Source organism: Gorilla gorilla, chromosome 15 (genome assembly GCF_029281585.2).
Source record: "Gorilla gorilla gorilla isolate KB3781 chromosome 15, NHGRI_mGorGor1-v2.1_pri, whole genome shotgun sequence".
NCBI classification, from domain to species: Eukaryota; Metazoa; Chordata; class Mammalia; order Primates; family Hominidae; genus Gorilla; species Gorilla gorilla.
This window is the reverse complement of record NC_073239.2, coordinates 113,620,387-113,634,391: the sequence shown is the minus strand read 5'-3', so window position 1 is coordinate 113,634,391 and position 14,005 is coordinate 113,620,387. Positions and strand designations below refer to the sequence as shown.

General features: G+C 45.8%; 1 long non-coding RNA gene across 1 annotated transcript in view; it reads right to left on the bottom strand.

Moving 5' to 3' along the window:
- The window catches only part of LOC129526722 (uncharacterized), a 70,492-nt gene extending 57,150 nt beyond the window's left edge, over positions 1 to 13,342 (bottom strand). Inside the window, exons 1-2 of the long non-coding RNA XR_008671455.2 lie at positions 12,577 to 13,342; positions 9,648 to 9,732 (exon numbers count right to left, since the gene is read on the bottom strand). This is a non-coding gene — a long non-coding RNA (uncharacterized lncRNA). The remainder of the gene's footprint in view (positions 1 to 9,647; positions 9,733 to 12,576) is intronic.
- Between the last annotated feature and the right edge of the window lie 663 nt (positions 13,343 to 14,005).

Sequence of the window (14,005 nt, the reverse complement as noted above, 5' to 3'; positions counted from 1 at the left end):
TTCCTTGCCTGACCTGAGAGTGCAGAGGGGTGGCAGCTGCTCTGGAATCTCACTGCCCTGCACTTCCTCAAGAGCTGCCCAGATCTCCCCATCCTAGCTTTACAATACCTGGCCTTAATGCCACTGAGCTTTCCTCTACTGTACACCAAGTGCATCAGTCAGCTTTTGCTGCATAACAAACTATCCCAAAATTGCATGGCTTCAAAAAGTGACCATATATTTTGCTTATGACTCCAAGTGTGGGCTATTTGGACTGGGCTTTGCTTGTTGGGTCTTCTGGTCTTGACTGGGTTCATTCATTCTATTGTAGTCAGCTTCCAGATTGGCTCAGGTTTGGGTGGTCTGTCTAAGCAGCCTCTAGTTCATCTCTGCTTTATATGCTCTCATCCTCCAGCAGGCCAGGCTGAGCACATTCACACAACGCAGGCAGGGTTCCAAGAGAGCAAGCAGTAGCATGCAGGGTCTTTTGGGTGGAGGTTCAGAACTGGCATGCTATCACTTCTGCTTCACTCTACTGATGAAAGCAAGTCACAAAACCAGATTCATGGGGTCAAGAAACAAATGTCACCCACTGAGAGGAGCTACAAAATCGGATTGCAAGGATACAGGCTGAAGAACAATTGTGGTCATTTTTGCAAACAAGATCTCACCTCTGTTACAGTTTCTCAACCATTCTCCAATGACCCTCTGAGTCAGGCAGAGAAGGTATTGTTGTTATCACAACTTTAAAGCTAAGGAACTGTAGGAGGCTAAGTGATTCATCTAGAGTTGCATGGCCTCTTGGAGAGCAAGAATTTCCCCAGATGCCATGAATCAAAAGCAAAGGCAACAAGATGCCTGGAGAAGATAAACAGCAGGAAACATTTCCAAGTGGGCGGTGAAGAAGACTCTGGAAGATGGAGTTTCCCACCAGCTGTAGCTGCTGACCATGGTCAGGGCAGACTTTCTGGCTGATACAGTAGTCAGCCTGATTTGAGAGTGATTTGAGTAGCATCAAAAGGTGTATTTATTATTTCACAAATTTGTTTCTGCCACCTTCTTATTCCATAAAGGAATAAGGCATGTAACAAAACTATATTCAAATGTTAACTATATTCAAAAAATAAATAAGAGAGGATGTCAGTGAAAATAGAAGAAGCAGCCACAAAGCAAATCTTACATTATCAAAGGCTGTAAAAAGACACCTGGAGCCTCCCTTCCTAGCCTCCTAGCCTCCCTTCTGAGCTCTCTACTGGCCCTTTGGTGGGTGAGACCCTCAGAGGAGAACCTTGTAACCCATGGGTAGCTGCTCACCAGAGGGATCCAAGGTCAGCCCCTCAAGAATCAGATTCTCTCTGTAGATGAACTGGGACAATCCAACTGGGCTCTAATAGGTCACCTGATACACCTCTGATCTCTTGCCTGATAATGACTGGCTGCCAGCCATTCCACTTGGCTGTGGTTGGTGCCCCCTAAAAATCCTATCTCTGCATTAATGGAGCTTTCCAAACCCAGCCTCTGGCTGCCCATTCCAGGATATTTGAACTTCTAGTGATTGAGCTTTCTGTTACATTTTGTCAATAGAGTGTTCAGTGCCATACCAGGTGTTGCCCTTGGTAGTCATTGTGCCAACACCCGATTGCGGTGTGATTAATTCCTCCCCATAAACCACTCATCCTTGCCTTGGCCCAGTGTTTAGAAGGCCCACAGCACTAATTCCTCTGACTTGAGGCCCCCAAGGCCCAAGTTGAAGTGTATACTTAGGGAGGATGAGGATCTACTAACCTACTAACATATCAGCTGGACAGAGTTCAGCACAGTGGTTCTCAACCAGGAACCAGGCAGCCCCAATAGCTGGCATTTAGAAATGGTAGGAGGTCATTTTTCATGGTTGCAATAATGGGGATGGCAAAAGCTATTGGCATTTAGCAGGTGGGAGTTTGGGATACTTAACATGATGCAGTCCCACCTGACACAGAATAGTTGCAACTAAAACATCAAAAGCAATCTCATTTTTCTGCTGTTGGTTTACAGGGGTCTCCAAGGAATGGGACCTAAGACCTGCAATCTTTGAGGAGAAAATAATGCATCATATTTGCCTGACTGCATTGTTTACAAAGTTATACATCTTTTTTGTCATTTAATCCTCAAAATTACCTTGTGAAATGCAGCAAATCTGATTCTCTGTTACACAGACAAGGAAACTGAGACTTAGGGATGTTCACTGACATGCTCAGATGCATCTGTTCAGATCCTTCAAGAAGCAGATGACAAGAGGGATGAAGGGGAGACAAAGGAGGAGTGGGAGGGGAGAGCCTTTAGACAGTGGTGCACTGCACTCCAGCCTGGGCAACAGAGTGAGACTTTGTCTAAAAAAAAAAAAAATGAATAAATAAACAAATAATAGATTGATTCCTTTCATTATAAATCATATCCAGGGCACCAAAAACTTAGAAAACAGAGAAAATGAATTGAACAGCATGACTCCACCAGGTCCGATACCTGGGAAAGGACAGAGGGAAGGAAGGGGGATTGGGTAGGAAGAGACTCCAACCACAGGGAGCTCTGAGCAAGCATTGGTCACTCTGATGGGTAACCCCAGAGCAAAAACTGCCTGTAAGAGGAGTCCTGGTCAGGCAGAAATGGTCCAGTTCCATCACCCCACCATGACCATGGAAGGCCATGATCTCAGGTAAGTGCTACCTAGGACCGGAAGACGTAGCAGCTGAAGGCTCTCTACCTATGACCCTCTTTCAGCAGGGTCTCTGGAGGGAGACCTGGGCCGCCGCTCCATAGCTATCACATCACACAAATAGGATGCAGTGGAGTCAGGACTCAAGGCCCACTAGACAGCCAACTCAAATGCAGATGAGGAAGAACAAAGGGACCTTGGAGCATGAGGGATGGGGAGGGGGCAGAGCCCAAGTGGAGCCTGAGGAAGTTCTTGAGTGGGTAGAATGAAAAGCCAAAGAGAGAGAGAGGCTCTGATATCAAATATCAGCTGCTGGGACCCATCTCAAAAAAAATCAGCCAAAGCTAGAACATGCTGGAAAGGCTGGGCCAGTTGCTGGGCTCTGTGTTCATGTGATAGGATGACGAGAAGGTCCAATTAGCCAAAGCTCTGCCAACGCAGAACTCACAGTGCCTTACTGAAGGAGAAGACATGAAAACAAGCAAATAAAGAAAGGATTTGGGGGCTGAGAGTGTCTGCCTTCCAGGCTGGCATTTTCTAGCGACTGTCTCTGCAAAGGGCCTCCCGCTGGTGTCTCCCAGCTGAGTGCCATGTCACGCGGTGCCCTGGCATTGGAGATGCTATAATGGGGTCTTGGTGTCACAGGGAGAGGAAGCCAGCGATGCAGAACCTCTGAGTCACTCTGGAACCAGAGATAAAATTAGATGGCTGAAGCTTTAAGGGACCTTAGGCATCATCTAGTGCATGACCTTCTCACCTACATTTTTCAGAGGAGGAAATTGAGGCCCAGAGAGGCCAAGAGATTTCCTCTATACCAGGGTTTCTTAACGCTCAGCCCTGCACTACTGACATTTGAGGCCATACATGTTTTTTTTTTGGTGGGGTAGGGGCAGGCAGGTGAGAAGGGGAGGGGTTGTCCTGTGTATTACAGGTTGTGGAGCAGCATCCACAGCCTCTACCCACTAGATCCCAGGAACATTTTCCCAGTCACACAACCAAAAATATCTCTAGACACAAATGGCACTGTGAAATGTCCCCCTGCAAGCTACAACTACCCCCAGTTGAGAACTACAGCTCCAGGCCAAACATCCAGAGTGAGACCTCCAACTGGCCTCCTGCCTCACCAGCCACAGCCCACCTCCAACATCACAACAGTCTGAGAGGACAGAACCAGTGTCTGCCCTTCGATGGTGGGAATTTGAAAAGAAAAATAGGGAGAATTTTGAATTCCACTGAAACGCCCTGGCTGCAGCAGAGAGGCAGCTAGAAACCTAACATTTGACCAATGTGTAACCAGAAAGAACTGCACTTTTAAAAAAATAGGCCAAGCACAGTGGCTCACGCCTATAATCCCAGCACTTTGGGAGTCCAAGTCAGGTGGATCACCTGAAGTCAGGAGTTCAAGACCAGCCTGGCCAACATGGTGAAACCCTGTCTCTACTAAAAATACAAAAATTATACCCAAAGGATTATAAATCATTCTACTATAAAGACACATGCACACATATGTTTATTGTAGCACTGTTCACAATAGCTAAGACTTGGAATCAACCAAAATGCCCATCAATGATAGACTGGATAAAGAAAATGTGGCACATATACACCATAGAATACTATGCAGCCATAAAAAAGGATGAGTTCATGTCCTTTGCAGGGACATGGATGAAGCTGGAAACCATCATTCTCAGCAAACTAACACAAGAACAGAGAACCAAACACCACATGTTCTCACTCATAAGTGGGAGTTGAACAATGAGAACACATGGACACAGGAAGGGGAACATCACACACCGGGGCCTGTTGGGGAGTGTGGGGCTAGGAGAGGGATACATTAGGAGAAATACCTAATGTAGATGATGGGTTGGTGGGTGCAGCAAACCACCATGGCACTTGCATACCTATGTAACAAACCTGCACGTTCTGCACATGTACCTGAGAACTTAAAGTATAATTTAAAAAATACAAAAATTAGCCAGGTGTGGTGGCACACACCTGTAATCCCAGCTACTCAGGAGGCTGAGGCAGGAGAATTGCTTGAACCCGGGAGGCAGAGGTTGCCATGAGCCAAGATGGCGCCACTGCACTACAACCTGGGTGACAGTGTGAGACTCTGTCTTAAAAATAAATAAATAATAGATTGATTCCTTTCATTATAAGTCATATCCAAAACACCAAAAACTTAGAAAACAGAGAAAATGAATTGAATGGCATGACTCCACCATCTCTTTCAATGCATTTCCAAATCTCTTTGATTTCCTAGAACTACTTGGGATGCCTCTGGGTCATCATCGGATATAAAGAAGTACAATGGGAAATAACCCTGTGGGTTTCCTTCCTCCACTTTGATTGGGCTGTTTGGAGGGCACTCGAGCCTACAAATGTAAAGACTTGTTTGGCAGCCAGCAGGTCAGTGGGCTCCACTACTCTGACCTGCTGGGGCTCACCTGTGCTGGGATCAGTTGGCAATGCCTCATATTTGTATATCACTGATCACCTTTCAAAGTGCCTTACCTAATGTTTTGAGTATTTTTGTTGTTATTTTTATCGTAACAACCTGTAAAATAGTCTGGGATGACATTCTTAGATGAAGAAATGGAAGTTCAGAGACATAGAGTCACCTGCCCAAAATCACAGTGACCTAGAAGTCAAACAGGATCAGGAACTTAGATCTTCTGGTTGCTAGAGAGTGATGCAGGATAGAAGAGCAAGGGTTTTGGACTCAAGGTGTGCATGCCCATGCTGCTCTGGCCCCTATTTGCAATGAACCATGTTTAAGCCTCAGTTTACCTATTAGTGAATGTGGAGGATGAGGATATAATGCTGCTTCATGGAGCTGTTGGGATAATTTTATGAAGTAACATATATGGGATGTACAGGGAAGGACTTCAGAGTTTGCCTGATATGATTGGCATTTATTTGGCATGACTTTCTGAGCGAATGAGTGATTACCACCTCTATAAATTATGTAGGCGACTACAATTCAGTTCTAGAATAAAGAGGGCAGGCTTCTGCCTCCATGGGTGATGGACTGGATGAGGCACTGCCTTTTTTGCCATGAGGTGTCACCAGCATTGGTTCAAGGCAAAAAGCACCTCTGATGTGAAAGCACCAGATTGTCATGACTGCTGAGCAAACCCTGTTGCTCTTCATCACAAAGATCCCAATCCACTGAGATGCTAGGACAGAGGGTAGTGGCATGGGCTGCATTTTCAGTGACTTTGAAATGCTGCTGCAGCTTTGGAGGGAAAGGGGTCCCCATGAGCTCAAGGAGTACACTGGAAAAAGCCCCAAATGCATCTGAAGTTCTATTAGCCTTTTGGTTGTGGAATTTCAGGCGTCATTTTCAAGTCTGCCCTATATGGTTGTGCAGGTGGCTTACTGCACAAGGCAGTGATTAGAGGTTGAAATCTAGTCTGCACTTTGCTTGCCAAGCCATGCACCTTGGAACAGGGCTACATCAGCCTAGAGAAAAGGGTGCATTTTCCTTGTTCTCACAAAGACATTCCATGGGCCAGTGGCAGCCCTGGTCTATTGCCTGTTTAGAACTGCAGTTTTTCTCTGTATGAAATAAGAGATTTTTAGGGGTCTGTCCTTAGAAATTCTAGATCCCTCTCCTTCCCATGTACCATTACTTCTTTTCCCTTCCTTCCTATTCAGGGAAAAAAAAAAGGTTTTGGTTTTTCACTCTGAGCTTGCAGAAGAGAAGATGGAGAGAGATGGAGAGTGTAGGCAGAGCCTACAGGTATTTAAAGGATGAATATAGCAGGACTTTCCAGGGCCTGGGTGTGAGGGGGGCAGTGGGGGAGCTACCCCTCAGGCTTGAACTCAGAGTGGGTGGAGGAGCAGGAGGCCAAGTTTGGGAATGGGGTGTGGTATGGAATGAGCTTATCCTAGGCAAGTGGGTTCATGGACCTTCCAGGAGAGATGCTCAGCCTGCACAGGTTTGAAACTCAGAAAATCAGCCCGGACTAGAGGCACAAAATGGAGTCATGGGGCACATCACAGGTGGGCCCATCAGATCTGCACTCATGACTCCAACTGCTGTCAAAGAAGAAAGCCATTTCAAAGCAGGAAAGGACAGGATCCTAGAGCCCACTTCGGCTCCAGCACTTTAGAAGGCTTTGGTGCCAGGTGGGACTTCATGTCGCAAAGGTGCAGGGAAAGGCTCCACATCTCTCTACAGACAGAAAATGGCCACAAAGGCTGAGCTGGGTCAGGTCTGTCTCCCCAGGCAGCTGGGCTGTTGGAAAATGAGATCACAGGGATTTGGGTCAAGCTCTGATAAACGTTCCTGTCTGGGACACCTTCTCTGACCTGAATCTATTTTTAGAAACTCTTTTTAATGAACAGTATGCAAAACTATGAATTCAGCAGAGTATATTCCCCCTGAGCTCCCTCCACGATGCATTTTAAAAGGAACTACTGGAGAAAGCAACAATGAACGCTCATTAGGACCAGCTGAAACACTCTCAGGCTGTGCTTTCTGTGACCACTAGCTGTCCCTTAATAATACTCACAATAATAACAGCCGCTCCCATGCCTAGAGCACTTTACGGTTTGCAGAATGCATTCATTCACCCCATTGGCTCACTTGATCATCACAACAGCACAGCAAGGTGGTATTATTATCTCACTATATGAATGAAGAAACTGAGGCTAAGTGAGAGAGATTAGCCCACCCAAAGACCACACATATGGAGGTCCTCACAGAAGTGAAGGGAAAGCCAGACTAGATACATACAGACAGGACCAGGGCAACTCTGGTTCTGTAGATAGCCAGGACTATATAGTGTCCCTCACAGGCCATTGTTGGGATGAACCAGCATCAGCCCCTTTTTAAATAACACATGCCTGTCTGTGCTCAAAAATTTCAGGAGAGAATCTCATTGGTTGAGCTTGGGTCATGTGCCCATTATTTGTCTAGAGAAGTAAAGGGCCCTTTGAATGACAGCTCCTTCCAGAATGCAAAGCAGAAGAGGTAATACTCCAGAAGGCAGCTGGGGTACTTTAGAATTAGAAGGAGAAATAGGCCCAAGAAGCAGAGGAAGCATCCAATATTCACTCCAACCTTTAAAAGCTCTGTGTGGACCAGATTGCTAATGAATGGGGTCCTGTGGATTTCTTCCCTCCGACCTCCATTCTTTCTAGCACTACTTTCAGTTCATCACTGAATGCCTCTGTGAGTAATACCACCTAACATTTTGGCTGCACATGGCTGTATGTGACTTTGGACCTGTCTTGTCCTTTCTGGGACCCAATTTCCTCATCTACACCACAAAGGCAAACTCCGTGTTTGCAAATGCAGGCAAGCCCGGGAGTCCTGCAAACCCAAGGCAGAGACAAGTTCAAAAGGCTAATAACAAATAGACACCAGGAATCTTGTCAGTGCCCCTCTCACCAGCCATCTTCTCCATCTGAAATGATAGCAAGCCCTGGACTTGATTCCCCAGCAGCCTCATGGGAACTCTGGCCCGGCTAAAGGATATTCTCCCACCAGCTTTTCCACTGTAGGTAGAAATTCACAAAGGCTCCTAATCCTTCAGACCTTCAAAACTTGCTTCCCTCCCAGTTTCCTCCTGCCCAGGAGAGGCCCCTGTTTTCCCATCTCTCTTCACTTGCCACATTCCAACTCATCTGTCAAGCCTCAGCTCCAATGCCCTTCTCATCCCTGACCACCTGCCCCAGCTGAATAAAATCTCCTTGCTTGGAACTGCCCCTGACTCAGTGCCTCATGACTATTCACACCATGTTAGCTTAGTTATTCACGTCTCTTACAAGACTCAGAGCATGCTATAGGCAGTGAGTGTATCTCACTGTGTCTGCATTCTCATTGTCTACCATGATGCCCAGCTTGGAACAAGTGCTGAGTGATGGTATATGGGATAACGAGTGAATGTATGAATGAATGAACTGATGGGGGATGGATTATTTCCTGAAAGTCATGTGGACAGCTGGCAACAGACCTCGCTCTGTTCCCAGTCTTTCCACTCTAAGACAAGGTACATCCAAATGGATTCTTTCATTTCCCCTAATCCATAGATGCCTGTGTTCATTGTGACTGAACCCCAGCTCCACTGGACCTGCACCTCCAGGGTTGCTGCCTCATTAATTCAACCATTTGGCAAACATGAATCCAGTAGCTACTCTATGCCAGGCATCATGCTAAAAGCAGGCAGTCTAATAGCTACGCTTTGCATGCACATCCAAACAGCTTTTGTTTACCCCAGCCAGTAGAAGGCACAGTCACACTCTGAGAGGAAAAGAGGGTAAGGATGGTGGAGAGAGTCTGGAAGAGCCTCTATAGGAAATGGGAGAAGGTACTGGCCATGAATATTGGGAGCTTCCTGAGCAGCATGGGGGACCGTAAGCAATGCAGCATCACGAATCCGTAGGGCAGCAGCTGAAAGGGAGGAGTGGATTCCTGGGAAGATCAATGCAGAGTGGAAGCCGCCAAATGGAACTATGGTCTTGCAAATGACATCAACTGCAGACAACCTAAAAGGAAGATGCTAACCATCACAGGCCTTCTGGTTTTGAGTGGGTAGAAATTCCTAAGCTTCACATATTGTCAAATAATCAGCAGTAGCCAATGGGGACATCACTTTTTAAAAATAATTTTTATGTCACAGAGAGGGTTTGGAGAGGGAAAAAGCAAGTCCACAAATTCCCTACCACATCACCAAAAGAGGATCTGTTGGCTATAACTTGTTCTTGGAGTAGGGAGAGGGTGGGGGTGGGAATGTCTCGTATATATTCAGTGAACGATTTCTCCCATCTCTGTCAAAAGAGATGTCAAATATATTCAAATGTGCATTCGGCTGTGTTTATGTGTGTTTTTATCAGAATAGGAGACAAGGATTCTTGTCTCCCTAACTTTTAGCAAAGATGTAAAAGGCTGTGGATATGCACACTTCTATGACTTACTTTATCCCTTTATCACATTTTCTTACTCTATCCCTTTATCACATTTTCTTACATTTTGAGGAGAATGGAATTTTTTCCAGGTGAATCTTGGGTTTGCCGCCAACCTGCATCATTTCTCCAGACCTCCGTTTCCTTTTCTGTAAAATAAGGGGTACAGAATCAACATTCAGTCCCTCTGAACCCTAATACACCACAAGTCTTTGAGATCAGTGGGAAAGAAAAGTCCCGCATGGATGCCTGGGCAACGTCACTTCTCCCAGAGGCATGGAGCAGATGCATCAAATCAAAATATAAATCATCACACCCTGTTATGGGTCTCATACACAGTTTCTTTTAATAAAAGATGCAAATATTTTGCAGTAAATTGATTTCCCAGTTTCATTCTCTTATCTCCTTATTTATTATTCATGATTCCTCCACTCCTCACTTGAAGCATAGGGGTAGCAGGGACAAATCCAGAATGTAGAGTTTGCTTGCTTTCCTACAGTTATTATCAGCACAGTGTTATACTCCCAGGAGTAAAAGATACATGTAAATATGACTTCCAGTCTCAATTCAAGCTAAGAACAAAATGCAAGAAAGTCTTCATTGATCTAAATCTATGCACTTAAACTTCCTGGCAAACTTTCATAAAAGTGTGACTTTGCTGAGGAAAATGGTGATGGCTTAAGTTATGACTGCAGGGTATTATTGTTTTCACTTGTTAAAAGCAAATGCAGTATGTCTCAGTCAAGAACTTGGAGAAATAGAAAAATCTAAGAAACTTTTTATTGCTTTACTAGAGGGTTAAAAAAAAAGATATGGGAAGGATATTCATTGTGCATCAGATATAAAGCCTGGACCCAAATGTTACAGTCCCAAAACAATGTCCCATTGAAAGTGGGGAAATCCAAAAAGGAATTTTGGCCATTATTTACATAATCTATAGCAACTCTTAATCAAACCAGCTGTCCTCTCCTTTCTGCTGACACTCTGCCATTTCTGGGAGCTTTTCCCTCTCTGGCCCCAGCAGACTTTTCTTTCTTCCTTGCCCCCTTCTCTTGGCCTCCTTACTCTGGGTCTCTACTCCATCATTGTGCCCTGCTTTTGCAGCCTCTCAGCAGCCTACAGCTCCCAGGGCATCAGCCTTAGTGGGTTCTGTCTTTTCTGACTTCCCCCACTGTAGTGGGTTTGGGGGATTCCATGGCTGATCAGGTAAAAAGATATAACCATGAGGTGGCAGTAGTACACAGTGAACTTTATTTGGGTGCCACTTTGACAGGTTTGCATGCAAGAAAACTTGCTCACGGTATGACGCTGTCCAGGGGCCACCACCCAGAAGGGTAAAGGAGAGCAAAGGGAAGGAGGGCAAAAGAACTCCTGGGGGAGAGGGAGATTGGAGAGGAGTCTTACACATGCACGTGGTGTTATTCAGCAGCCCAGAGGGGAGTCTGGGTCAGAGAGCTGCAAATTAGGGGTCTTTATAGCTACAAGGTTTATCTTATCTATGGTTAGCAGATGTTGGGCACTGATTTGTAGGATATGCAAATAATGCTCACTCTAATTGGCTAAAAATTTGCTTATTGGGGCTGTTTAAAACAATTGGATGTCTACGAGTTTGAGTCTGGTGCAGGAGGGCCTTTGAGCCACCATGTGAATGCAACCCCATTCACATCTGACAGTGCTGGCTGCTGGTTGGGGTGCCTCAGTTCTCAATATGGTGTCTTGTCCTCCACTAGGTTAGACAGCTAGACCAGACTTCTTTGTATGTTGGCAGAAATCCCCCAAGAGGGCAAAGTCAAATGTGCAAGCACTTACGGTCTCCACCTACATCATATTTGCTGTTGTTTCATTGGCCAAAGAAAGTCATACAGCCTAGAGCAGAGTCAAGGCGGGAGGGGACTACACACAGGCATAGAGACCTGGGGGTGGACTCATCTGGAGCCATTACTGTGACATACACAATAGATCACAACCCCTAAGCTTCGGCCACAATAAATTTTTTTATATGGTATCAACTTTCCTGCCTACTGGAAGAAAACATTTTCAACCTGGATGCCAATAAGCAATTTGCTTTTTCTGATAAAGAGCTCCCTCCAAAGTAGATCCTGGTGAAAGGACTTTGGTGCAGGTAGCTTACTTGGGAGACAATCCTAGGAAGTACAAGCGAAGAAGTAGGGAAAATCAGACAGGGAAAGGAAGAAACCCAATGAGCATGTGCTAAGGAGTTACTCTCGGGGGAATCTGGACCTTCATGCTGCTGGGGACCCTCCAAGAAGCCACGTGGGCAGGCCTCAGAATTGCCCATCAGAGGATGGGTAGGCTGGAGCATTCATCCACCACTGGTTGAGCCACTTCTGAGAGAATGGGAAAAGCGCATAGACCGAGAAAAAGAGAGCCCCAGGTACGTGAGGTGGGAAGCTGTCGGTGGGCTGGAAACAGTCCACCCCAGCTGCAAGTGATCCAGTGGGCTCAGGCCATCGATGGCATCTGATAGAGAGAGACAAGAAAGTCCCTCTTATCATCAAAATGCAAGTGCAACCTGCCCAACACACACAGAGAACACAGAGCTCAAGAGGAAGAGAAGATCAAGCGACAGAAAATCTACATCTGGGTAATGCATAACCATCACTGGGTATTCTACTGAGCAGGCAAACCACCAGCATCGCCAGTGAGAGAATTAGTACAGAAAGTAAACTTTGAGCAATCTAGAGACAAATATGTTTTCCAAAAGAAATAAGGGTCTAATTCCAGAAAGTGGTGTCCTTCCTGGTTTTCTTACTGTGGAACAAAATCTGCTTGGGATACAGAAAGTTCTCACCTATTTCTTGGCAAGAGCAGAACAGAAAGTTAACAGCACAATTCTATGTAGTATGTCTCTGGCTGCTTGTGGATAATGATGCTTAAGTTAACTGTTTGGTTAACTATATGTACCATACTTCATTGATCTAAAAAAGCAATCTCTTCACATTTAACAGTTCTGGAATCAGGATGCATCTTACCGTTATAGCTGGCAGAATTTTTCCTTCCTTGATCTATAAAATATTGTGCATTTTAGTATCTTAGAGATGATAAACTATGGGAGTTCTCATTTCAGAGCATGGATCAACCAGGTTGGAATAATCCTTGTATTGACTGTTTAAATTCTCAAATTAAAAAAACTTTTCCAAACCACAGTTAGGGAGAGATGCTTAAACCAGGCAGTCCCCTCCTGCCTTTTCTGGTAAAAATTCTGAGGTCCCAGCGAGACACACAGAGAAGTTCTGCAGTCCTCTTTACAAAACTTTGCTTAAAGCTCCTACTTCTGCGTGGGTTGCACAGGCTGTCTTTCATTATTCAAGATGTTAACTTTTCAAAGAATTTTCACATCTATCGGAAAGAGTAAATGCTATGAAATCTAAAAAGAATGCAGGAAAAATGACAGAACTCTTGGGAAGGGGAACTCGATGAAGATTGGGTTCCACTGCACACAACAGAAAGCCCAGAATAATCCAGATTAAACAAGTTAGAGGTTCATTTCTCTCATGTGAAAAAAGGCTGGAAGGAGGTAATTTCAGGCTGTGAGGGAGAGTTCTACAGTCAGCAGGGATCCAAGCTCCTTCTGTCTTTCTTACTCAATCTCCAAGCACATTGTTTCCATCCTCAGAGTGTCCTCATGATCCACCATGACTGCTGGAGCTTCAACCATCTCATCTACATCCCAGACTGGAGGAAAAAAGGAAGGCTGAGTACAAGCAGGACTCCTTCTCCACCTACTTTCAGAAAGACTCCACGGAAGTTCCGCCCAGCAACTTCCACATGCCTCTCATTGGCTAGAACTCAGTCACATGATGAGCTCCTGCCGCAAGGTGGGCTGGGAAGTGTAATCGTCCAGTGGAGTGCCGCGCTGTCCCGTGGTGTAGAGGTTATGTTATTAAGGGAGGAGGAAGGAGCGGGCGTTGGGCAGGCAGCTCGCAATTGAGAGGCCAGGAAGATTTTTCTGGGACTAAAAGAGAAAGTGGGGTGAGGAATTATACTAGCATGGAAGATCTCAGAAAACTGCAGAGGAAACAGTACAGGACCCTTGGCAGAGAGGTGCCTTGGCATCGGTGTTTAGAACTGGGCGGGGAGGCCTAGGGGCGTGGATCCCAGCCCTGACTCTAACACCACTGGCCTCAGAGGCTACTCAGGAGCCATGCAGGATACATCACAGGCTGCAGAGGGATGGCCGAGGTCCCCATCTCCACGACAGGAGAGGGTCCCCGCTAAGAGAGGGCATAGTGCACACGCTACTTTCTTCTCTGGAAGTGAACGGGGGCTCCCGCCTCTGCGGCCAGGCTTCTCGCTCCCATTAGCACACCCCGGGCCTCACGAGGCGAGTGAGCCTGGTTATTAATGGACTTTCCAGGCAGGAGTTCCAGAGTGGGCCTTTTTCATGGTCACTGGTGGTGT